This window comes from Lonchura striata, chromosome 2 (genome assembly GCF_050655825.1).
Source record: "Lonchura striata isolate lonStrDom1 chromosome 2, ASM5065582v1, whole genome shotgun sequence".
In the NCBI taxonomy this organism is placed as follows: Eukaryota; Metazoa; Chordata; class Aves; order Passeriformes; family Estrildidae; genus Lonchura; species Lonchura striata.
The window spans coordinates 116,352,184-116,379,731 of record NC_140704.1 but is presented as its reverse complement, the minus strand read 5'-3'; the positions used below and the strand labels follow the sequence as shown (position 1 = coordinate 116,379,731).

The window sequence follows — 27,548 nt, the reverse complement described above, 5'->3', positions numbered from 1 at the left end:
TAAGGGCATGTATCTTTGAAGCATAAACTGAAGTAATGCACAGTGCACTCCTTTCTTGGGCCCTGGTCATGGCAGGTCACTAATTCCTACTGCAGTCAAAAGTTTATTCTCTTGTGTTATGTTCTCCCTTATTAATAAAAAATCTTCAAAGTTTGGATTTGGGTAACTTTGGTTCCACAGTCAATGACAATTCCATTTTCATTCTCTTTTAGCTCCTCTTTGATCTAAACATTGCCTAACCTCATTCATTTCTATAACTCAGTATGACTCCTTTTTTATTCTTTTTCTTTTTTAGGTATAATGTATTTATTTACTTACTTCAGAAATATTTGCATTATCACAGAGGAAATAAAAAAGAATTCTTACTAATAAAATATTGTCTAAAATGTAAAGCTGGAGACACATAATTCTCAACACAAAATAAAATTCCTTGCAGAGAGTTTATGTGCTCCTCAGACAGGCAACATCTCAGTAACTAATCTTTGCAATACAGCTGCCACTGCTTCTTCTCCTCTCTATTTCCTACTGATTCTCATCTGCAGCTGCACAGAGAATGTAAGCCCATTATCAATGTTCTTTTTCTGACTATCAGCAGTTTTATAACACTTGATATTTCACAAACAGCACACAGAAGGTTTGATTACAAAGTGCAGTACCTCATAAATAATCTCAGAAATGTCGTTGTTTCCAGCATTTATACCCCAAATAAACACTCTAGATAATTAAATTACAGGAATATATATCATGCATCATGCAGAAATGTTATATTTTATGCTGTAAAAGCCCCAGTGATTACCAATTCTCTCCTCCTGTAACACATGAAAAAAGGCAGAAAATATAAACCTAAGTAATTGCAAAAAAAAAAAAAAAAAAAAAAAAAATTGTAAAATTATAAACTGTGAAGCAAATTGCTTACAGATACCTTCTGGTTAATCTCTGCAACCCCATCTCCAAATCACAGCCACTTTCACAACTTTCTCTAGCTCTCATAGGAGCTTCCTACAGCCTGGATATTTTTTTTTTTTCTTTTTTTTTTTGCCCCTCCCCACCATTAGGTTGCTCTGGGACAAACTGTGCTTCAGAATGTGAGAAAGGAGCTGCCTGTGGCTCTGAGTGGAGGAGGTGCAGAGGAAACAGCTCCAGGACAGAGTCTGGTTTGCAGGCACAGAGGGAAGCATGAACAGCGCGCATCACTCAAAGAGAAACAAAGGCTCCAAAGCAGTGTGCCTTCCTCTGAAGGGGCTGGGAACCACTGCAATCAAAGATACATAAACAAGCAAGCTTTGAAAAGTTACCTGCCGTCCTTTCAATTTGACTTGCCATCTGCATCTCCCCCAAAACTGTTATCAGACCTATTTAGCTGACCTCTGCTGATGCATGTAAAAGGAACAGTGTGTGACAGACAGGTTGTAAAGGGATTTTGACACCTCCTTGGCAGAAAAAGCAGTTATTCAATACTGAAGAAACATTTACCAAGCAGTATTTTTATGGCATTTGTGTTCTAAGGGGAAATCAATGGCTAAAACATAATGGCAAAGATGAAGACTACAGCAGCCCTCAGAGACTAAGCTTCATTTAGGATAATGCACTGAGCACTTGAGCCATACTCTGATTTTCTTATAATGAATCAGGTCATATTCCAGTGGTATAATAGATGTAATTTCACAAAGTACTTCCAAGACTGAATATTCCAGTATACAATAATGAAATAAGATAGGAAACAAAATTTCTCGTGTGCCCATCAAGAAGAGACACTTTGTGAACTGCAGGAAATACCAAAAGCCAAATGAAACACTACTGATAGTATGAAACACTTCATTCTCAAGGTTACTAGTACAAAATAAGGATACAATACTGTATGCACAAGTAACAAGTATATAGAAAAATTATGCATTATCAAATGCAATTTTATTTAGTATATGATATCACTGAAAATCACTTGTATATGTCTTACTTGACGGAGAAAAATCACAAGAAATTCTTATTGTCTGAGAAATGTCTGAACTGCGAATGGGGAAAGAGACTAAAACCATATTCCAAAGGCAGAAATCACAGACCAGCAACTACTTATGATAATAATCTACTACTATTGTTTGCCTTTTGAAGTCCTTCTGCCTCTATTCTTGCCAAAATATTTTGGGCTCTTCATTTTAAAGCTATAGAAGAAAACCATATCTGTCGTTTTTATGTGTTAGGAAATTAAACATTTGTAACTCTGCAAGGCTTTTTTATAGCAATAATTAAAACTAAACCCCAAACCTTCTCTATTATAAATAGGGAAAATAGATTTAGAATTTATCCTTACATATAGCATAGCTAATCCTTTGTGCTTCACAGGAAATAAAAGTATTTCTGGAAAAAGAGAAACATTACTTCAAATCCAAGTTCCATGAACACATATTCATTCAATGCAGCTTGACACAAGGTGTTTGGTACTGGAGAGTGGTCAGAAGCATGCAGACACAACAGTAAATCAAAGGAGCAGTTGAGTAACTGCAGATTAATAAACCCTCATTCAGTTATTGCTTTCCAGCACACTTCAATTATATCTTGTTTGACCACTGAGTTACTTATGTTCAGTTAACATAATGATTTTTAGTAATTTACATATTAAACTCATTTGCTGAAAATTTTCTCATTGAGTTGGCAACAGACAGTCTCTAGATTCCAGCACTTCCTCATACGTCCTCACAAAATTCAATACATAAAGGAGGATCTGTATATCCATTGCACAGAACTACAATTTTAATAAATTAATGTAAGAATAAGGATGCTCACGAAGCTGGAAGACCCTCAGCTGTATGTACCTCAATCTACCAGATAGTGCAAAGACTAAGATGAACTTTGGAATCAGCAAACCTGTGCAGTTCTTTGGCAGTGAGGAAAATAATTACCTGACAAAGCTTTTTAACAAAATGTTCAGCTTTCAGCAAAGCTCATGAGTCAAAAGAATTGAAGTTGGCAATTAGTAACTCACATGTTTTTTAATGTTTTGTTCATTTTACCCTGGTTAAAACAAGTATCGTATTTATCTGCCAGTCATAATTTATTATTTTAGTGGCAAGCCTATTCAATATGCAAGCCAAATTAATGATTCACTCTACAAACAACAATTTTTTTCCATAGTCAGTGATCCAGAAGGCAGTATTAACTGAATGAATATTCCTGGGCTTCTGTTTGTTTATTCAGTGCTGTTTGCATTAACAATTATCCAGTGTCCCCCAGAACAAACACTCACAAAATGACCTAACAAGTCACCCAGTCTGTTCTGGCTTGGCAAAATAAAATGATTGCAAATGGCAAAACAAACAAACAAACAAACAAACAAACAAACTCACAAAAAAAAAAAAAAAAAAACAGAACAAAGCAACACACAATCTTTCAGAAAGAAAAGCAGTATTAGAGGAGAATAATTTCAAAACAGTGATATTAAATGGCAGCAGGCTGTTGGTCCATGTCATTATGTGAAACGCACTATGGCAAACTGGAGCATGAAAGTTTGGCTCTGGGTCAAAGTCTTGAATGCTGTCAGGAGAAAAAAAAAAACTTTTGCCTGGTTTCTCACTTTTCCAATGTTACCCTTTGGTGATTCAATGTATGTGTCTAAATATAATTATGTACATGATTTCAAAGAGGATAGTGCACATGTCAGAGCTCAGGCTTGTACTAAATGTCTCCTTATTCTTCATTGCTCTGGAGGCTGCATGAACTGTGACATGATTTAGAAAACTTTTCAGTTTTGCCTAAATAACAGTGCTTTTTGTCAGAGACAAAGAGAAGTTCTTCTGTGAATTTTTGGCACTGAAGTCTGGATTTTCCTTCCATTATCTCTCAACACAAAACTTTCATACAGAAGACATACTGGCACTCCTCTGCCAAGGCAATTGTTTCACACTCAAATGTAAATTTCATGCCCCTGGCAATATGCCTAATACCAATAATTCAGTGAGACTTTCCACATTATGCTGCATCTTTTGATTTAAGTTAAAAGAAACAAGCCAAAAATATTGTATCAATCTCCTAAAGAAGGTTATAAAATAAATTAATGGCAGTAAATACTTGAGAAGTATTTATCTAAGATTTTTAGATCCTTTATGAACACCTGACAAATATATTTATATTTGCATATATAAGCATGTGACATGTCCAGAGTTAACTGCAGTTCTTAATGAAAAAATAATCATTCACAGTGATATTTCAAAAATCTGTATACCCTGCTTAAGAAAAATTAAAATAACAATAGGCAATGAATAATGAAAATTGAAATCAGATTAAACTAAGAAAGGACATGATATCGGACTTATAACAGATTGTTGAATTAAAATAATATGAATATGTTTCATGTCCAGTTTACAAGAGTAAAAAGAAGCACATATTTCCATTTTTCAATTGACTAAAATTTTTCCCATATACCATGGAAAATGCAAACCAGGATTTTCTAATAGCTATAACATAATTTCTGCTCATTTGATACAGTTTGAATCATAAATGCCAGTATGTCTTGAGAGAGCTTGAACTAACCAGATATGAATAACTGAAAGAAATTACAAAATCTATTCTCAGAGAAATTCAGAAGTTACATTAACTTCAATGAAAACAATAGGAAGAAGTAATCTTTAATTGACTCAGGACAAATAAAAATATAAATTTCATTTGAAATCCCATAGCCAAACCAATATTTAATTATGACCTTTCCTTATTTTGATGGGATTGAAATTAGTTGACTATGGTCAAAACATTTTTGGTCTGTTTTTATTATGTTTTATGAAATCATTCCTACCATTGAAAAGAACATTCCTGTTTTATATTCACAAAAGCAAAAAACTGTCAATTTTACATTACCAACTTACATATCACAATGTGACACATTTGCAATGGCACTAGACCTTATCATTCCTTCCCACTGAGATGGCAGCAGAAACCACAGCATCCCACTAAAACAACTGGCATAATTTACCTTTCAGTGCACATTTTCATATTGTTATTTGGAGTTTGCTTTCTATTTAGATATTGCCACCATCACCAGTTTCACAACTGCAGTCAGTTTCTTTACTGAAATAGAATTGGGCTATCAGAGGCAAAAAGGTTTGGGGAATATGACTGGAAGCCACCAAAGGCAGACAGGAAGTTTGAGAACCTATAGAAGTAAACAGAGTCAGTGCAAACAAAAAAAAAAGAAAATAATCAGGTACTTATTTTTGTTAAATAACAATGTTTGCAGATATATTGAATTCAAATTACTATACTCTGTTATCAGATTCACCTAGGTAAAATACCAGATAACAAAAAAAAACAAAACAAAAAAATGGACATTATAAGAGCAACACCACAGATTTCCTATTTAAAGTGGATTAAGACACCAATGAGTTGCACTGCTATACAAACTCTTGTTGTTTAGTGTGTCAGGTCATTGATCCTTGAATATGGCTGATTTTCTTCACTGCTTTTTTTTTTCCTTCCTTTCTTCCATAAAATATGAACTTGAAGATTTCCCATAACTAATCAAGTCAATAACAAAAAAAAAAAAAATTAAATCAATGTGTTTAACTGACCACTTGATTAGAAGTAAGTCTGAACTGCAACTTAGCTTCTAGTACCAGGTCCTGTAATGAGCAGCAATATCCCTGTCTGAGAATTCCTATTACAAAAAGCATGTTCCTGTGGTCAGTTCCTGTGGTCACCAATAAGAAATATGTATTTGCTTTGGCATCTCTGGGACAGCATAGCTGTAATAGAGAGGAAAACCAAGGTTTATTGCAGCTGCTGCTATAGTTTTGCCTTAGCTGAAAAGTCACTTATAAAAGCTACCAGTAAACAAAACACTTCCTTAGGTTACGGTAGAAAACCCAAGCAGACAAAAAAAAAAAAAAAAAAAAAAAAACCAACAAAATAAAAACACAAAACAAACAAACAAACTCAAACAGTAACCTATTTCAAAGAGTTGCCAGCAAAGGAAGGTGGAATAATGCCATGAACTAGGAAATTCTAGCCAATAGAGATACCATGATCATTATTTGCATAGTCTTCAACACCTTCCTTTTTATTTTACAGCAGGTGCTTTTCTATAGAGGAATTCAGTATGTATAGAAAACCAACACCAACAACTTGGCTCAAAATTAATCAAAAATTAATCTTCCACTTGAGTTTTTATATGATTGCAGCAAAAGCCTCTTTAACTACTCTGGAATCCAGAAAGCAGGAATTTTCTAGTAGTGCTGTTGTAATATCATCATGTCAAGTTTATTAACTGTCAAACTATTCCTGCAGTAGTACATTGTCAAAATATATAAAAAGGGAACTTGAGATATGCAAAATATGCCACATAGGAAAACAGAGCACTTAAAGCATTGTATCATTAAAACAAAGCTAAGTAGCCAGTGAGAAATACTTTAGAGCTAATTAGAAAATATCCCTGTGAGAGTAGCACCCCTCACTGAAAATCCTTTCGTATGGAAGTGGATTGAAATGGGATTGTGAAATGGTCATCCCAACTGTCCACACATCCCTATCCTGCAGGGTGTTAATCCTGCTATAAGGCTATCACAGTAAGTCAGAAATGAACACCAACAATAGAGTGCTCAGCTTTTAGAAACAGGTTGATTGAGATAAACACTGGCTAGTGGTAAATTGTGCTGATCCAGGAACATTGAGTTGCCACACAATGAAACCTGTGCAAGGCACACATGGGTGGGTAGCTGTAAGTAGTGTCACTATTTAATCAGCCACATTGTGGGAATTATTCATTTTGGTTATCACATTTGCTATATCATTAACTACTGTTCAGATTAGATTGTACTTAATACACTCTTGAGCTCACTGAATGCCAAGACAACAAACATTGAAAGTTGTAAGGATTTTTCTTTGTAAAATCCTGGACACATTTATGACACAAGGTAATTGTAATAAAGGTGGGACTTATTTCTTCTATGATTGTCATTCACATGCAAGTAAATATAGATGAATAATGATAATGAGAATGTGAACTATACAGTCAAGCAGACTGGAAGATGCTGAATTCATGATGAAAAAGTTTTACCAGGAGTAAAGTGAATAGAATGGGGAAGGGAATCTAAAACTTTGTAGGTCAGCAGAAAAGAGTTAGGATATGTCAAACTGTAGAAGCTTTTTCTTCCTTGGGAATGCTGAGGGATGAGGAAGAAGAAGACAACTTTCATGACAGTGCATGTGGTTTGTAGCTATCACAGAAAATTTGATTCTAGGGAAATGCACCCAAAATCAGATCCAAATTCCACAGACATTGTAGCGTTACAGCAGTATTTCGGTATAGAATACAAAAATTAAGCAATGCCAGCAAATTCATTGTGTCTGTTCTTAAGCTGCTAGTACAGACTCTTACATGGATTTAGTCCATGACAAGTAATCCTCTCCAAAGCAGTAGGCTACATGACTCAGGAATTAGCAAAAGGTGACTGCTAATAGACAGTTTTCTCACAGCTACCCTACTGCATAGGAAAAGACAGTTAAAAACCAGGCACGTAGGCTGTTTTATGCAATTACCTCAATGCCAGAAGCCAGTTTCATTCATAATAATAAACATGACCTAGGAACTTTATATTTTGGAAACTCACAAGAATAGCAGAATGTAACAGCCAGTACATTAGCTCAAATGACAGCTCTGAAGTGTTTACCCCTGTGAGTATCAGAAGATATCTCATTATGGATTACTTTTTTATGTGAACTTTTTTTTAAAGTGGGTTCCAGTTGAAAATTTAGATTGTGAATGTGTAACTGAAACTGAGTCATACTGCATACACAATGATGACTTAAATTTGCATACCTTTATTTAATTCAAGTATTTTCCAATGTTTAACCTACCTAAAAGACTTTAAACATAAATCTAGACTTTAAACATAAATCTTGAAATCAAACAGGACTCAAATTTCAAAAATTCCAATTATATCACCAAAATTCACTGCTATAGTAGATGAATATATATATATATTGGTGCACTAAATAGTACCAAAGGTCTTCAGTTCAGACACAGTCACTGAAGCTAAGCAGGAGTTTTGCTCTTCCTTTTTACTTTCCAAGTCTTTCAGGCAAGAGACTAGGGCAGAGGACAGACTTCAGGTCACAATGTCTTTATTCACTTTCAAATCTATTTCAGGGAATGTAAAGGTTACAGTTTAAAGACTCCATCCCCTCATCCTGTGGGGAACTAGAGGAACGTATAGGGTTCTTTTTCAGCATGCATTTTCCCCCAGAGTCCTGGAACTAGGAACAAACTTTGAGAGAGAATGAGATTTGGTTAATAAAAGTAACACAACAGCACAGTGCTCATCCAAAAAGATCTGTGAAACAGGAAAAAGCATCAAACAGGAAAAGAAAAACATGATAGAAGAGGTAGGAGATAGCTAATAAGTAGACCAAGGAAGGAAAAAAAAGTGAAGGAGGAGAAAATGGAAAAAACATATTTTAAAACTCATTTCATTTCCCCATTACACATTTGCTAGGATAAGTTTTGCTACTTTTTTTCATCAATAGTATTCCCTATGCCAATTACGACTGGTAAGCTGAAGGAAAGTACTTTAGGCATATGCAAGAACCTAACTTTTTTACATTTTTTTTTTTTCTCCCTCTCTCCTTCCTCCTAGATGACTTGGGTCACAAAAGACAGAAACTTGAAAAAGAGAAGTATATGTAAATCCTAGGGATTAGCCAACTATAAGCAATATTGAGGAAAGAGGGTCAGAGATGCATTAAGAAATAATTCCCCTGCATTTTCAGTCACATAGCTATGGTAACTGGGCTTTATTTTAGAAATCTTTACACAAGACTACCAGAACTATCAAAGTTCATTGCTTGTGACATGCCTACTGAAAACAAATTACTTCAACATGCAGTTTTGGGTACCATCTAAATCACAATTGCTTAAAAGCATGCTTTATCATTTTAGAAATATTAAAGTGAAAGAGAGATACGGAAAGAGAACAAGCTCTGTACAGATTTCCAGTGACACACTGAATTAAGGCAAATTAAGTCAATGTTAACACAAGACACTGATGTAGGAGATGAATATGGGTGTTGTGAGGCTGTACAGCTTGTTTGAGGATCTGAGATTTGGCAAAACTGTCACAAAGAAATGATTAAGGCAGGAAGCTCAGCTAAATTAAGATCATGCAGTAGAACAAAATACTATTTTTAGAATCTGTTGACGACTACATAGCCCAGGGAAAAGACTAGCCTCTTGCTTTCGGGGTAAGTGACAGCAAGGCCACCAGGGTAAACTACAAGGACATACTGAGAGTAAATGGCAGACAAGTTAAATCTGAGACCTATACATGACAATGAGAAATGATGGCTTAGCAGAAGTTCTGAAACTTAACTTCAAGGACTCTGCTACTCAGAGAACCCAAAATGTATGTTCTTTTGCCACTTAATAAACGTGCCCAAGTAAAAATTGGTCTAAGAAATCCTGGTATCATGCAGTTATATTTGAGAGAGAAATTTTATCAGGAAAAAAATTGTGAAGTATAATATACTGACATTGAGAGGGAATCTTTACTGATGGTTCTGGCTTCAAAAGTGTTTTCTAATGTTTGACTGTGATACTTGATCATATTTTAAGATAATTCTTCATAAAGCATAGATGGCAGAGCCTGAATTAAAAGTAGGTGAAAACTAGAATGCTAAAGAAGATATTAAAGAGTGTTTCACTCCTTGGGAAATGCTTCTCCTTTGAAAATTAGGATTTTTTTAAGGTGTGTTGCAAATATTACCTCTCCTAGCAACAGCACAACTTCCAGGTTGCTGCATTTCTTCACGGTCTATCAGCCATCAAATCCTGCTTAAAACAATGGCTCGCTCCATGAGAAATATTTAAATCTTCCTGCTGTTTAAGTTAGTCAAGTTCCTTTTTTTTTTTATTCTTCTTCTGAATACTAAATGCTTTCTGTTAAAATAGTAGCAGTCTTCAAGCAGCAGTTTTTACCATCATTAAACGTGAACATATAAAATATCATGAAAGTCTGAAAGCACTGCTGTGACAATTTGCAACCTACCACTTGAACATGAGCATGGTTTGGGAAAGATGATAAGGACTGACAAGTAGTAAATATCCATCAAGGTTCACAGTTATTTTGGATTCTTATAATATGGTGTAAGAAACTGAATAAATAGGGCACATCTGTTAAAAACATGAGAGAAAAAACTTTCATTATTAGTTTATTATAGTTCACAACAACAAAAATATGATCCTTAAGATATGCAGTCTCATGGTCTTCTACTCCCGGCTCTGATTTTTAAGAGACTTTCTTAGGGGAAAACCAACTGATAAACAATCTTCTGCCACAATCACAGCATAATGTTTGAGAACACAGCATGTGCTACCTTCTTGATCTTGGTGTACATAAACTTACTGAAAAACAGTGCTTCCACCTCACTGTGTGATGGGGTCATGAACCTGATCACGACCATCCCTGCAGGGATTGGGATAATGGTCTTCACAAAGTCTGAAACAGACAAGTACCCAATCTTTTTCCTTTATAAACCATCATTTTAAACTCAGCTTAAAAAAATTAAAGGAGGAAGGGAAATGCCTCTGTAGTTTTGAACAAACATCAATATTCTCTAGTAAAACCCCCCTGAATAGTCTGTAAATAATTGCCTATCTGAATTTCTTTTTAAAAAGTAAACCTTGTAATCCCAATTCGTATGACCTGGGATCTAAAGCACATACTTCTTCTAACCAGCCCGTTTACTGGGCTGAGCAACTCCCTTTCTGGAGTCTCCCTCCATTCCCGATGCATTTGGCTGATTATGATGAAGTGAGGTCATAACACACATATGAACATCTTCTTATTGGAAGAAGGGTTTAGCAAAGGATTTAGAATACTGTTAGACAATTATTATATCCTGCTACTGAACCCATCTATTAATAAAGAAACACAATATCTAGGAACTTTTCTTCAACAATTTATTTATTATATACATAAATGGAAGTGCTTCTTAACTACTTGTGAAGAGACTAGTCTTGCTCAAGGCTTGAGAGTAGTGTTATGTATAAGATTTTCAAACAGGACCCTAGCACAGCAGTGGATCCTTCAAAAACAGTTTAAGCTTTGCCAATCCAAAGAACTTTTTAGTTCTCCTTCATAAGATCAGGGCAGGAAGATAAAGCCTGCATTTTCAGACCTTCCTCAACAGAACAGAAACAGAGTTTATGTGCTCTCTTAGGTCACCAGATTACATTTAGCTAGATAATACTCCTGTTCAAGTGGGATGAACACAATTTCTTTGCCCTGGTTTTGTGGGATCATGCTGTATGGGCATGGATAATAATGTAAAAATATTACAATAATAACAGTACCAATAACAACAATAATGACAACGACAACAACAACAATAATAATAATATAAAAATAATAATAATATAGTATCAGTGTACATAATAAGAGTGCCATGTTTGGCCAAAGAACTAGCACATCCTTACAAAGTCTAATAATAATCTAAAATTTCCAGACAAAGTTCCACCATTGTGGGATTTTTTCAGTCTCTTTCATTATATTTGACAACATTCAGCTGCCTTTGAAATTCCTTTGTCCCTAGACTAGTTGCCTGTAAAACTTCAAGATACCAACCTTGCAATAGCCACTGCAGAAAAACACATTATACTGCCCAGTTTATCAGATCACCTTCACTGCCTGTGCATATCTACTACCACTCCATCTAGAAGCCTGCTCTGATATGGTTTTGAAACATCTTTCCCCATTTTCTGGGGAAGTAGCTGTGGTGTTCCCCAGATGTGTTCACCCAACGCTCCTTCTGCACTGCAGTAAGTCAGGTAGCTTGTGGCTGAACAAAAACACAGTAAGAAAAGAAAGAACTTCTATTCTGAGAGTTTTTTTAATGTAAATAGCTCCTGGTGCTTTTAAGACAAGAATTTAGCAAAGGTATTTCCCTCCCTCCCTTCCTTCCTTCCTTCCTTCCTTCCTTCCTTCCTTCCTTCCTTCCTTCCTTCCTTCCTTCCTTCCATCTTCCTGAACTGAGGCTTCACATCTACCAAGACTGAAGCCAAATTTTCTTCTTCCCAAGTGTAAAAAAAATTATGATGCTAGAATTATTTTGGGATTATCTAACTTCCAGAAGTAACACATTCAATAAGGCTTCTTGAATTAATGGTTATAGTTGATTCACATTTTTGAATATAAAATAAAAAAAGCAATGCTACCAATGCATAAAGATATCAGATGGCATCTTTGTAGAATAACAAGACACCTTTGAAATTCAGATAATCTGAAATAGTCCACATGAACAACATCAAATAAAACCCCCAACATATAATAATAATTACTGGGAAGTTTCAGGGAGAAAACTTTCATATTTACAAGTCTGCATGGTATAAATCAGTTGGTCCTGAAACACTGTGATATAAAAAATTGTATTTCAATATCTCAAATTTAACTTTTAAAAAATTGGCTACCTAGAGAATATTTCTTATGTTGCTGTTTTGTAGTCTTCTTTTACCCTTTATTTTAAGGAATATGGATGACAGAAGAAAAAATAAAAAGATGAATTCCAGGTCAGAGATACTTTACTAGCCTCTGCTGATGGAATGAGATTATTTGCAGTGACTGCAGGAATTTTCAGTCTTTGGTAAAAGACCACATGCTTTAGAACTGTAATTCCTTTGGACTTCAGTGAAGTTTATAATGGGGCATCTCCTTTATGATCTCCTTTGCTTAACATTCATTTTCAGCAAAAGCCATTTAAAAAAACCCAAACCTACACAACAAGAACAAAAACTGAACATACTTCTTGAATTATTTTTCACCCAATATATCTGGATCATGATGAAGTTTCAATGCATCTGTATGTTAGGTGAAAATGAACTGCATTTTTCATATGACGTTTGACTTTTAAGTTCCTTGGGGGAAGCAGTCAAGAATTTCACTAAATTGCATAGAGCTAAGAATACCAAGAAGTTGATAATTAATAATAAGTACATAAAATATCTGCACTCATTTATCATTTTCACTTCTAATCTTTTGATTGTGACATCTTACCATCTTTACAACTCCATTATTATCCTTATTAGTATTTTTAAATTTTTATGTCTCACTCCTTATCTTTTTACAAATTATAATAGGCCTCAATTTAAATTTCTGCTGGAGTTCCTCCCAAACTCAATTTCCTTTAATTTATATCTGAAAGTTATGTAGGAAAGCTGGATGTGCCATACTTGGTAAGGCTCAACAGCATCCATTCTTAGATTACAGTATTAGAAAGGTTCTAATGTATGTACACAAATATTCAAAAACTTGTACTGAACAAATTTGCTCTAAGACTCTAGCTTCAACTCCCATAGCTCTCTCCTTTCCAAATTCTAAAGATGAGGTATCATATTTATCATTTTTTGGAAAATTGCAAGTCATTTAAACTAGTATTCCAAAAGACCTGCCTGAACATTTTTTTTCGTCCTCTTACTATTCCAGATAAAATAATCATTTTCCAACAAAAGGTAGTCCAAAACCAGAAAACAAAATGACACTGGAATAATATCGCAGTCTCTTTCTCAAATCCCAAAGGAAAAAAAAAATAATAATTGACTATATGTAATTTATGTACTTTCAGAGTGATGCAAGTTAACTTGGACCAAATATAAGTGGGAAGAATTTTAAAAACTTCCCTGTAAAATGCAACAGAAAGGAAGAAAAGTCCACATAAGTTTAAGTAATACATTGTAATCTGCTTTGTATAATGAAAAAGATTGTGTTTCTCAATATGCAGCTCATTTGATGGATTAGCTGTGTTCAGGATGAAACCTATTGCTCATAGATTTTTTTTTTTTAACATGATGTAATTCCTTAAATTAATGCACACTTGAGATATATTACTGCTATTTGAATTTAGGCAATTCTCCAGATTCTTCATTTTCTACAATCTTTTTTTGAAAAGAATGCAGGTAATTCTCAGTGGCTGACCTCGTACTCTGACAACTCATGCAAAAATCTGACTGTGACTTAAACAATGCAACAGGTTTGAGATATTGTTCTCATGCTTTTTAAGTCAGAAACACAGTGATGCTTCAACCCCACTATACTCTGTGTTCTGCAATCCCCCAGGTAGTTCAATTCAGAGACACTGTTCTGAAACATAGAACAAAGGATGTCAGAAATGTGTCCTACTTTGAGATTAAAATTCAGAGGGCCATTAAATTAAAGCATTGACTAATACTCCTTCTTTTTCTCTCTACTGCTTCTCCTTTCACATTTCATGAAACCATGTCAGGACTAGCCTGCTGAAGCAGAATTAGAATTCCTGGGAGAAGATCTGAACCATTGAAATGTTAAACATGTCAGTGTGTGAGAGATCCACACTTCTGCTCTACAGCAATAAGTAGTACAAGGTCTAACTGTCTCTTCTCGAACCTTGGTGAAAAGAACAATTGATGTCAGTCACATTCAGCAGGTACCCACTTACTGTATCGTACCCTGCCAATCCAGACAGAAATTAGGTGCTGAAAGACCATTCATAGACTCTGAAACTGCAAAGACAGGTATAGTACAAAAACTGAATGAAATATATACAGCCCTTGTATATTAAAAGCCTTTAGGAAAAGTCATTAAGAGACATCATGGAGTTTTCTTCAGAATTCTCTTGATAATACAGCCAATAATGGGAAAAATTAGAGAAAAGGCTAATACATACAATTTAATTTATACAGAAATCATTCTATTATTAAAACATTTTTTAGGTGGCTGCTGTGGAGTTCAGTCAGTTATGAGCTCTAATGCCAGTTAATGTGCAGTAAAGAATATCCTCCTTTTTCTGTTCACTCTTTCTTCACTAAATAAATTCCAAATCATTAAATAAAAACACTTATCTGCATGTAATATTTAGTTTCAAAATCCCAGCTCCAAAAGGCATGAATGGCTGCTGCAGAAGTATCTCAGGACATAGTTGCACTGAATAACATTAGAATGAACAATGCATTTTGATGCATATCAGAAACAGATATTATAGATAATTTGCTGCTCCTTTCAATGTCCTAATGTTATCTCTCAGTTGTCTAACCAAGGGTAAAAGGCCATCAGCTCTGCCACTGTCAGACAAATAGCTCATTTAAGATTAGCAATAATCTATTTGCTTTCACCTGTTGTAGATAAAAGGCGATCAGTAAAGAAAATTAAACACAGCATGATTTCTTTCAGGTTCTGCCCACCTTTTCAGCCACGAAAAGCCATTAATTCAGCTGGGTTTTAGTAAAAACCTTGGGATGAGATCATTGTCACAAGACACAGATGTGCTGGCCCTCCTTTGGCTCTCTAACTCCTCAGCACATGGAAAACGCAGTGGGTGTTCCAGAGCTCGAAATAAAGCTCTGCCACCCGAACGATCACCACCTTTTGAAACTCTCAAATTCATACAGAGGATGTTCAAAGTCATGGGGGTGGAAAAAAGGGGCAGAGGGAGCCACACCAAGGCACTGCTCGTGTGTGCCACCAAGGCTGCCACTTTCCTCTTGGCAGTGGATGACAGATTAACCCTGCCTAAGCTGATGCACAAGGAGCATGCAGGAGCTGGAAGACTCAGTAGAGGGATCCAGTAAATTTCAAGTTGTAGGAGCCAACCACAATGCATAACAACATATGTTTGTACAGTTTTCTTATGGAATTAATTTCTTTTTGCTGCCTGTATGAAACTGTGAACACTTCACCACCCCCTCTTCACTCAATAACACAAACAAATAGCATTTAAATTGCACCTAGCAATTACAAACTTTATTCACTTTTTTTTTTGCCATTCTATACATCATTCAGCTTGTTACAAAACCATAATTTTAATAGTTCTCCTTTTCAATATGTGTATCATAAATGCCATAAAATTGAATATATTGCTGCAGCAGGAATTATGGCTACAATTATGGAGGAAGACTCAATGCCTTCAGCAACAGCGTAATATAAATGCTGCACAATAATTCAATTTCCCCTCCAAATATTCACTCAGATTAATTTACACAAGCACATTGCCCTTTTCCTCACATGCCACAAACTCACAGTCACCCTAGAGTGATGGATAATCGCTTTTTACACTAAGTTTTGCGCAATTCATTGGGGTGAGACTTTCTTAATGAGATGCAATGACTGTACTAACAACTATTGCACAAGTGACTGGATGACAAGTTGTTTCTATGAAAACACTGACTTCTATGACCGCTGTTACAAAAACTTTGCATCAGCAACATGAAGAAAAATGGTTTCACAAATGAAAACTTACATGAGGCAACTACAATATGCTGACCAATTTCACTGAGTAAGGGAAAATAATGACTGAGCATAGTAAAACCAAACCTCAGTGGAATATTTTCTTGCAAATATTTGCTATATATTAAAGTTTTGTATCAAATACAGCAGTAAATATGAAAAATAAAATCATTCTGTCTTTTAGCAATGTAGCTAAAAGCATGGCCTGTTTTAAAGTTTTATACTGCAATACCTAGCACTAATTTTCAAAGATGGGGTCAGATATTTATTTTTATATTCAAATCTTCAAAAATAATAAGATTTACTCTGAATATGGAAAATATTAGATATATACTAAGTATTAGAGGCTGTTCAATGCTTTGAAAGAATATTGTTCTCATAATGACTACATTTTATATTTTTTTGTCCATTTTATGAAATCAGATGAAGTTAAACAATGAAGACAAAAATCCATAAACAAGTACCTTACATATATATAAAAGTATATATGAGAAAACCTATACAATTTTACAATGGAAATTAAATAACTTGCCCTGTATTTTATTTCCCACTTTTGTCTTTTTATTAATTCTGCACAACTCTAACCAATCTTTTACCATCACTATCTATGCTTTATTTGTTCAGATTTTGAAGATGAGATTTTGCCCCTGATGACTTGAATATAAATTTTTGCCACTATCTTCAAGGACACTAAGGACTTCAAGTTTCTCATCAGATTAACAAGAAGGTGTTGAGTCTAATTATAATTTCACACACTGGACTCTAAAGCCATAGTAACTTACAGCACTATGTAACTTATCCTTAAGTTCTGGTTCTGTAAAGACAGATCAGTGTTTTATACACTGGTACAATCATGATATTAAAGCCCACAGTTTCACTTATAGAAACATTTTATTAGCATGTTATAGGGACCGTTGTTGTGAGAAGAATCTTCTGAATTTGTCCTTTACTGAGTGACCAACATTCTACTAACACCAAAATCTACCTTCATAGAAAGCATATAGATATAACTATTTTTTTCACTTAAATAATTCTCAGTCATGCCACTTCTTTTCACAGTCATTGATTGGGTACCTGTTAGAATATATCAAAAGAACCCTGACCACCAAAATGCTTAAGCAGAAAGACTAAGTTCTGATTTTCAAACAAAATGTAATTCATTATGATTCATGTAATGATGAAATGTAACAATACTAAAAAAATGCTTTAAAATTATCAATATTTTTAAATATACACAAATTAATATTATTAAACTAAGAGATTGCAGAAAATAAATTATCTCAAGTCAGAAAAAGAAACCGTATTTTGCATTTTTACAGCCACTAATGATGATTCAACTTCCCTAAAATGTTATTTATAAGGGTTTCTTTTAATTTATAGGCTGACATAGGCTTCTCTTTGGAGACTGAATGATTTCTACTTGGTTTTGAAATTCTTAGTCTACTTCAGTCCCAAATTTAATACAAACTGAACTCATTAAAAGGAAATCATCCCCATTATTTTTAAATAAATGTGAATTGAAAATATATTCAAGTGGCCACTAAAAACTATGTTTTATAATCTGTACTATAAGGTTCATTTTGGGACCAAAACAAGAGAAATATGTCAGACACGTCTGAACTGTATTTGTATGCTAATGTTAATGAAAAGAAAAAAATATTACTACCTGCCTTTCCATTTCAGTTTTGGAGGCCAAATATTTATGTTAGTTCAAGCAAATTTTGGATGAGTAAACAATACTTTAGAACTAAGTCTCTTAATCTTTTGTAATATTCGCATCATTGTCACTCTCTCTACTTCAGTAATAAGTAACAAACCATCAGGGGAGCAATGTATAGAAGTAATCAGAAGGCCTCAATCATACCAGATAAAAAAAGAAAGCTGTAGGGGATTGATAGGGAAAATGCTACAAGTCTTAAAAAGAAGAGTTATTTTCTCACATTCCATCACTCATATGATGATTATCCCAAATTACATTCACCTTATATCACCATCCAAAGGCACCAAAGCAGTATCTTTTCTTGTAACTTTTGGGTTATAATCTGTTTTATCTGACTGTGTGAGGGCCTCTCCTATTCACCATATTTTCAAATCCCTTCCATAGGTCAGTATAGGCACTTTGATGATACCAGCTGCTAAATGATTTTATATATAAAGTGTATATGTTCTGGTCCTACCCATAAAATAATTTCTTGTTTACAGAAAGGTTCTTCTTAGCTGAAACCACATTTTTTACAAATTTATATGAATGTTCCTCAACTTTTTCTGCAAAGTATCCTTTTTGAAAGCTCTGTCAGGCTTTTTCTTTTTTTTTTTCTTTTTTTCAGTAAGGAACAGATTGCACTTCAGGTGTGGGTTGGTTTTTTTTCTCTTTCAATAAATTATTAGGTAAGGCACAATCAGCCACAGCTACCACTTACAAATAAGATGGTTATAAACTTCCTTCTGAGCTCCTCAGTCAGCATCACTTTCCACAGCATAAGGAAAAGTTCATGATTGAATCTCTAGAGTATTTTCTAAATTTTGTAGTATGTGAACAACATGTGACGCCTCATCACATCAGTGGTTTTGCAACCACTTTTGAGGAAGAAAGCTTTAACCAGGGCAAAAGCTCTAAAACATTGTAAACACGAAAAGTTTATCAACTTCATTTTATTATAACCTTTATAACCTTTAAACCTTTAAGCAGACAAAAAAATAGTCAAGTGAGAGGTGTTCAATCCCATTCACTCCATTCTAATATCAGCAGAATTCATTGGGGTTTTCCTCAATGAATAAAAACCACAACATAATAGTCTTGATATTTATTTCCCATTCAGAATTTAATTTCCTGTTAGCCTTTTGTTTTTGCAAAGTGCTCCAAACCTGCTTCACACTATATAAAACCAGCAGCTTTTTATATGAATTATGAAATACAAGCATTAATCTAGTATTAATTTTTACTTTCATACAATTCCCTAGAACTTTTAAAGATCTGAACTAAAAATTAAATTAATTTTTTTTTGTTTTGCTTTATCTACACCCACAGGTGTTTCAGTTCTTGAACACAGTTCTCTGCCACTGCACACAATACATATTAACACCATCACTACAAAGTGGAGGATGGTAATTCTGAGCTTTAGAACAGAATATATACACCAGGTTACCCACTGTAAAAAAAATCACATAGAAAAAGCATGAAAATATGAAAGCAAATTTTAAATGGCAGGTTCACTCATTAAATGAAAATGCAGTGCAACAGGATCAACTTTAGTAATACCTCTATCTCATGTCTAATGCATTATTAAGGTAGTCCTTACCACGGGGAGGTAGAACACCCTCAGCACTGATCAATATTTGATAGGCTACTGTGTCTGAGCGGTGGCCCACCAAAATCAGTGCAGTATCAAACAGGAACAGCAATATGACAACATGTAAGGAGCTGCTAAATGAGTGCCTGAAATACACACTTGGTAGATGAGATATTCCACAGAAAGTGAGAGAAAACATAGCTCACATATTTTTTTTCTAGGAGTAAGCTTTTAAAGGTTTCAGAGGCTTGCTGAAAACATTATCTGCATTATCCTGATTCCATGTGCCTATTTTGGAATACATTTATATATAAATATATACAAAATCAATCTATATTTTTTAATAAACTTGAAATGTCAGACAGAGGGGATCTTTGCAGCTTAGTGGTCTGGCTTTCTAAATTCAAAAATATCAGAGTAACACAGATTCAAAATTCTAATACAGGACTTAAATTTGACTTTACTGAAAATCTCATCAAGTTTGTATATTTCTTAATTTTTTTTTTTATATGAAAGGAATTTACCAAAAAGAAGTTTGCCCTTATAGTAGAGTATATTTATCCATATGAGAAAGCAAACCAAAGAAAGAAAACTGTAAAGGGAGATGCATTTTATGCATTAAAAGTTTCTGAAGGTGCACTTCAATTCACACAATCAGATCCATGATTAAGCCATCTATTCCCCAACAGAAGAATAAATATCCCTTATTGTTCCATGTATCAATATCTCAGTAAATGGACAGTATCAAAAACAATGGTGCACTGACCCTAAGAGAGAAGGAAAGGTCAGCACCTTCATTACTTTGCATCTTACCTTCAAAAGAATCTCACTGTATTTTTCACTTACTAATTTGTGAGAATGTGTGAAGAACAAGCTTGGCCAGATTAGTACAGTGGTTTTGTGAACACACAGACATGCAGAGACACACACACAGAGTGTATTGTAAAAACACAGCTGTCCTTGCACTGTTGTGGGTTGGAGGTTTGGGGTGAGGTACAGAGTGTTGAAGTTGTGACCTTCAGAGCGATGCAGTATCCGGAATATCACGGATGGTAATATTAGCTACTGTGTACAGATTAGCTTTACTTCAGAAACGGAAGTGTAATTCTGTCCTCCAACACAAGTTACTAGTAGAATTTTCATTTTAATTTCAGAAACAAGGCTCTTGGAACAGCTGAAATAACATTTATGTAGCTAACATTGCCAATGGAGGGTGGCTTGAGATAACTACAAAAAAGGAGCATTTGTTCCATCCAATCTGTTCAAGCACTACAAAAGCTTCCTGTGGACTTCTGTTTATAGTTTATAGTTTATAGTTTACATCAAGGAAACAAACATGGAGCAGATGGAGACAGTTCAGGGCATGGCAATAAGAATGATCAAACACACAAAATATGACCTATAGACCGTGGGAATTTAAGTCCATATAACCCAGAACACAGAAAAGGCAGCAGACAAGTACTTTTAAAGACACACATAAATACATATACACACACAAATGTGGAACTAATTCACAGTGAGAACGACTAGAGTTACACATAAGGAAGAATTGTGCAGGAGTAGAAACCATTGAGCAGTTCAAAGAAATCAATTAAGGAAGCTATGAACTTCTGTTGTAAGAACCCAGTTATTAAAAGTGTTCTAGGATTGGTTCAAATACAGGTGATATGCTCTAGGGATGGACTGTACAGAGTGATCTCTCAAAGCTCATTCTGACATGTTTTTCTAAATTATCATTTTTAAAAGCTAATTTTCATGTAAAGTAAGCTTCACCTTATATGCTTTTTATCTGCAGAAACAAAAACCAAATCCAGCATTATATTCACAAAAATATGTATACAGATACATTAATTACATGTCAAATATTAATGCACTCTGTTTACAGGTTGTGCATGCATATTTAACATTTAAACCAGAACTGCACAAGAGAAAAAAAATCAGTTGTGCTTGAAACTGTTGCTTTTATATAGAAATTCAGAAATAAAAATGAACTAGTAAGGTAGAGAACATTTTGAAAAGCAATTTAAAAATATTAATACTTCAGCCATTAAAATTACTGAAACTGGGCTCAGCCCAGACACCAGCTTCAAAAAAGTTTCACTTACTACAAGCAAACACACAGATGTGTGAAAACAACAAATTCAAACTTTAACTTCTATTCAGGTCATTTGGACTAATTTGTTTCGCTTATATAATACTATTGGTGTTATGGACATCAGTTGCCACTCACCATCTCTTTAAAGAAAACATAAAATTGCTTGCATTGACCATAAGGCCTTCAGTATGTGCTTTGTTTTTCTTCTTGGCAGGGATTCATTGATTTTTGGTTCCATTTGTGTCCATTTTGTGTCCATTGTGACAAAGAAGAGTAAAGTGCAGAGCAGCAATGAATGACTATTATTTGTGATTTCTAAATGGTGATGTTTACATTTCTGTTGTTTCATTCATATAAATAAAGGGACATAGCTACAAAAAGCAAGACCTAAATACATCTGTAAAGTACTGCTCTCTTTGTATGATTTTTTTTAAATTATTCTTTCAATTATAAACTATTTTATTAAACCTCTACCTTTTGTGGTATTATAAAATGTACATTTAACAAAAACCTTACTCTTCATAAAATTGGCAGGCTTCCACCAGTGCCATGATTCAGATGTACAAGGGTACTCAAGTACAAGTAGTTTGCTAGCAGGAAGATGTAAATGTTATCCAAAAGACTACATTCACCCTTGAAACAGGACTTTCAGGAGGCATACACATTGTGCTGACAGAATTTATCAGGGCTGAACTCCAGCAGAGATAATTCTTACTGTGATTCAGAAAAAAAATTCCATTACTGGAGCTGAAGAAGTTTTGTTGAGGAGCTGGCAATCATGGCAAAAAAAAAGTGCTAGAGGGAAAATGTGTATTTTGTCAGAAAAAAAGCCTGCTTCATATGACACTCCAAATGTACAAATCATTTGTTTTATCACCAATGTTTCATTAGTGATGATGATGATGATGATGACACTTTTTTTTTAGTTATACAGGAATCTCAATTCATATTTACAATCATAAATAGCTCTAATTTATTGATTTAGACAGAAAGTCTAAATAGCCTGGAACAGACTGAAATGCTCAAAGGGAAAATAAATCAAACCACAAAATTTTGAAACTGGTATCTCTAATTATAATCTCCCCTGAAAACATTTAACCTTCAAAACCAGCATGCCTGGATTATTTCCACTCATGAGCTTTTCTCAGGAAATTGCATCTATAAAAAAAAAAAAAGATAATGATAAATAACACATTTTCTCCATTAAAAATGAAACTTTGAGTTTTTCCTAAATGATTGGAAAAATTCCAGTAACAAAAAGTCTATAATCATTGGCCAACTGATCAAAAGTACATAAAATCTTGTACTCTGAAGACAATGTTTTAACTGAGAAAACTGAAGTGTAGAAATCCACATCATAAGCATTGTAAGAGGGTTTTTTTTATCTGCATCAAGCCAAGTATTATAATATCTTTGGCTAGTATAATGGATCAAGTGCTTCAAAGCTACAGAATTCTCTGGGATATGATATTATAATGAAACAACTCTCAAGATAAGAATGAAAAACTTACAGCTGACATTCAAAAAGACTGAAAAGACAGGACGTATGCTGCAGAAGTTTAAAGAGCAATGAAGCATGATTTGTGGCCCCATCTGTACATTTATAAATTAGTCCCAGTCTTCATAGGCCATGTCCAAAGAACACTTTTTCTGTGATTGACAAAAATATAAGTTTTTTGTAACCAGGACCAAAATTTCATTGGTTTTTGCACATTTCAGATCAAAATATTTACCTACTCACATAAGAAACCAATACAGTAAACATTCAGCTAAAAGGCAAAAAATAATCTCGATAATGACCTAGTTTGCTGTAAGTTTCCACCTATTGGGGAAAATAATTTAAAAAGGAAAAACAAAAGCAACCACTTCCTGTTTGTTTCATACAGCAAAATAGACCACAAAACAGACAAAAAATATCTTATAGAGGAAACAATTACTGGAGATGGTATATAGTTATCTAAGAAGTTTTATATGATGCAAATGTCAAAAATTTCTCTCTTTCCTTACACAGAATCATATGCAAATACACTGAACCAACAGCAGGATTACATAAATTCACCATTTTCTCATTTTTTTTTCTTGTACAGTAAATTCACTGTCTTTGAATTCAGCATCTCTGTGATATATTTCATATATCATCTGGCAAATGGATGATCTGGAAGCCTCGAGGTCAGCAGCACTTGTGCATACACTTCTGATATCTGCTTGTTCTGCAAGTCTGTGCCTCCTTGAAATGTCCACCATGCTGCCTTGAACACTTTAACTGGGCAGTGCAAGCCCAGGAATCACCCCAATTTCCTGGCACTCAACAGTTCTTCAGGTAGTACTACACAAGAGGCCACAGGAGTTGTGACACATCTGCAAAACTCAGAGAAGCTCCTCAGATGTTGCAAGGGGTCTAAGAAATTTCCCAAGAATTTTAGCCAGACTATATTTAGTCTTTAAAGCATGAAAAGACTTAGATTATCTTTCTATAAGAAGGTAAAATGAAACACTGGCAAATGTGTCTCTTTAACAATGTTATATTTTTATTCTACTGTTTAAGAAGACCTGACTGTCCTATTGGGGTATGAAACTATAAAAGAATGTTTATCCCTCCCTTGAGCATAGAAATTCTTCAAAAGCAGTTACACCACTTCTGACTGTGAAGGATGAAAACTGCTAGACCACAATGGAAGTAATAATGAGTTCTCTGAAGTCAGACATGTCATGGCCCCAGATGCAGGCTCTGCAATCTAATAAAAAAAAAAAAATTAATCTAGACAGTAGATTCCTGTTGAATTTTTCCACTGTCACCTGCTGTTTATTGTCATGCTACATTATGAATAAGTGAAAGATTTAAAAGGCGTCAGCATTTATTAAATTCCTAATTGGAATCACATATATTGAGATCTGAGACTACTTCAAGTCATTTTCCCTGATAAGCAAGCTCATCATAACATCCACAAAGAAGCTAGTCAATAAATATGTATAAGCATTTGCTGAAGCAGAAAGCTGTTTCTCTCCACTCCATAGGAATAAAAAGTTTTGGGTAGTTTCTTTAGTCCTAATTGTAACTAAATCAATAGTCAGAAGTATGATCTGAGCCTGTACTGGTGCGCAGAGACAGATGTAAAATAAGAAAGAAGTATGAAGCATAAAAGTTCTGTGAAGTGTGTATGTTTCACAAACTCAAGGAAATGGAAAAGTTAGTATTATTTTCAACATAGTACGTCTAAAAATTCCTAGTATGTCTCTATCCAGCACATACAATAACTCACATGCAAATGGAATCATATAATAAGCTGAGTTGAAAGGGTCATGAAGATCATCAAATCCTGGCCCTTCACAGGACAGCCCCATGAATCAAATCTGAGAGTTCCTGAGCGTATTGTCCAAACACATTTAAACTCAGACAGGCTTGGTGCTGTGACCACTTCTCTGGGTAGCATGCTTCAGTGCCCTAACACCCTCTGGGCAAAAACCTTTTCCTGATATCCAACCTAAACCTTCCCTGAAGCAGCTTCGGGCTGCTTCTGAGAGGAAAGAGATTGGTACTTGCCTTCACTTTCTCTCATGAAGATGTTGAAGACCACATAAAGGTCTCCCTAAAACAAAAGAAACAGCACAGAAATGTTCTTGACAGAGAAGGAAATAATAGTGTATATTCCTGACTGAGAGCTTACAAAATACAGGAGACAAAGTGATTTAGATATGCAGGCCCTTACATTTTTAAAAAAAACAATATGTGCCCTATGTATACTCTGTATCAATGTCCAGTATTATGAGACCTTCTGTGAAAAGATTTAGGTATTCACATAGATGAATACCCTTACAGTACAAAAAAAATCAGTGACATTTAAAACCATGTTTTTCTTTTCATTAATGAGTCATTATTTTCTTGTCAAGTAGCACTCTATGGCCTTGAAAGCAGTATCTGCTGTCTCCCACTGTGATGACCGCCAATTTATTTTCCTACTCTACCACTCATGCACAGACTTCCTTCTTTGAACTCAACCAACTCTCCATACTATCTCCCTTTCTAATGTACAGCTCAGACAATCAAAAGCAGGACTGAGAAAAGAAAATAAAGAAGAAAAAGATTCTGGCACTATTTCAGGATGACCCTTTTGAGCAGCTGCCTGGATCTGAGATTCCATGTTCAGAAGTTGAAGGGTGAACAGAATTTTTGAGGCAAGGCAGAAAAGAAATGGTGAGCACACTGCCAGGACATAAGGCAAATTCATACCAATGAGATAAAGAACAAAATGCTGCAGGTAAAAGAAATGGTAAATTCTGAGTTTCTATATCTAGATAGTAACCTAGAGGCAAACAGGTGTGATTTGTTGAAAACACAGACTTCTCTACAAGGAATCTTCTTGTCTTCTACGTAATTTTCAAGTTGTCATACTTAAGCTTATGATTTTATTACCCTTAGAGCTGAAAATATCCCCAGGGAAAACATTAGTATGAAAGCAAATTGAATTGCAAGCATTTTAATATAAATCTGCTTTATTCAGAATGGTTCCCCCATTCAAATGACTCGGTTGATGCAAAGCAATTCTGATACTGACTCTCAAGAAAAATAACAGGGCACTTCATACTGATAGGTCTGAATCTCACTACTTGTCTGACCATAAAAACCTTGGGGACACAACTCAATGTATCTAAATCCTAGCAGTCTTCACTTTGCATATAGTTAATAGGGCTTAGTTCTGAAATAGTCAGTCCAACCACAGTAGACTAGATTTGTTTAATCACCTTGTAGGTAGGCATTCAAAAGTATGCAAAAAGGAAGAAGATTACAATAGCAGCATTTCTAGGAGATATTAAAAATAAGCTCTTTATTGTCTTCCTGTAGTATAAAATGAGCAACTCAACTATTTTCTTCTGAAGTGGAGACAGAGAAGTACTGTTAAAGAGAACCTGACTGCTGACAGTGAAGCTCCATTAATCTCTAAAGAACCAAGCATATCTAAGTTAATTGCAGATAAACATTATCCCATAGTGAAACAAAGAGTCCTGATGTTTACCTGGCCCAACAGGTGCTTTTCCTCTGGTTTCTCTCTATTAAAAGCTCTCAATGTCATTTAGACATTGGTGAGGCAGCTCTAATATTTACAGTCACAGTTTCACTGTAGATGTATGGACCATAGCTCTCAATAGTGGTACAAATGTTTCTTTGTATTGATACACTATATCTGGTTCTTTCCAGACATTGAATCTCAGGAACAGTGAGATCAGAAGCATGTTTTTATAGAAACATTTTAAGACAAACACCATTAGATCTTGGAGAGCATCAATTAAAGTCATAGAATCATGAAATCATTTGGGCTGGAAAAGACTTTTAAGGTTATTGACACAGCACTACCAAGTCCACTCATAAAAAATGTCCCTAAAAATTGTATCTTAGGCTATGTTTGTTTGTGGGGTTGCGTCAGCAATTTGCCAATACAGGATAGCAGAGAATCTATAATCTAAGGCAAACTATCCCAGCTACAGACAGGAGGGCCTGTACTGTGCTTTGCAGCACAACATCATGAGCAGAGCTATAGAGTTCCCTGTCTTAAGAAGGCTCATGCCAGTCAATTTTCCAGTGTTAAACTGGCTCTTTACGAAAAATATAATATGGACATGCTCTTGTCCGTGTAGTACACTTATGTCATCTGATTATTTTTATTCCACAAATAAGGTAAATAAAAAGATAGGTTATTGGATTCAGTTTCTTCTTCAATACAAACTTAAATTGTGTTTTGAATGAAAACATTTAGATCTAACTTTATAACAACAGATCCAAAATACATCTTCAGCTTGCTTAAAACTCTGCCAGCAGTAGCAGGTAGAAAGTACCAAACCTTCTGTCTGGGTGGTTCTCTCATCATCTGTAAGTGTTTGCTCAAGTTTTACATCCAGGTATCCCTATTTTAACCAGGATGAGCAAAAAGCCCTTGAGCTCAT

General features: G+C 34.7%; 1 protein-coding gene across 9 annotated transcripts in view; it reads right to left on the bottom strand.

The window, feature by feature from the left end:
- SNTG1 (syntrophin gamma 1) overlaps nucleotides 1–27,548 on the bottom strand; it is a 314,313-nt gene that overhangs the window by 157,840 nt on the left and 128,925 nt on the right. Inside the window, exon 1 of one of the 9 annotated variants that reach the window (XM_085572104.1) lies at nucleotides 923–3,362. The exons of the other annotated variants lie outside the window; for them this stretch is intronic. The gene's annotated coding sequence lies outside the window, so the exon portion shown is untranslated. Of the gene's footprint in view, nucleotides 1–922; nucleotides 3,363–27,548 lie in introns of those variants that run through there. 9 annotated transcript variants of the gene reach the window in all.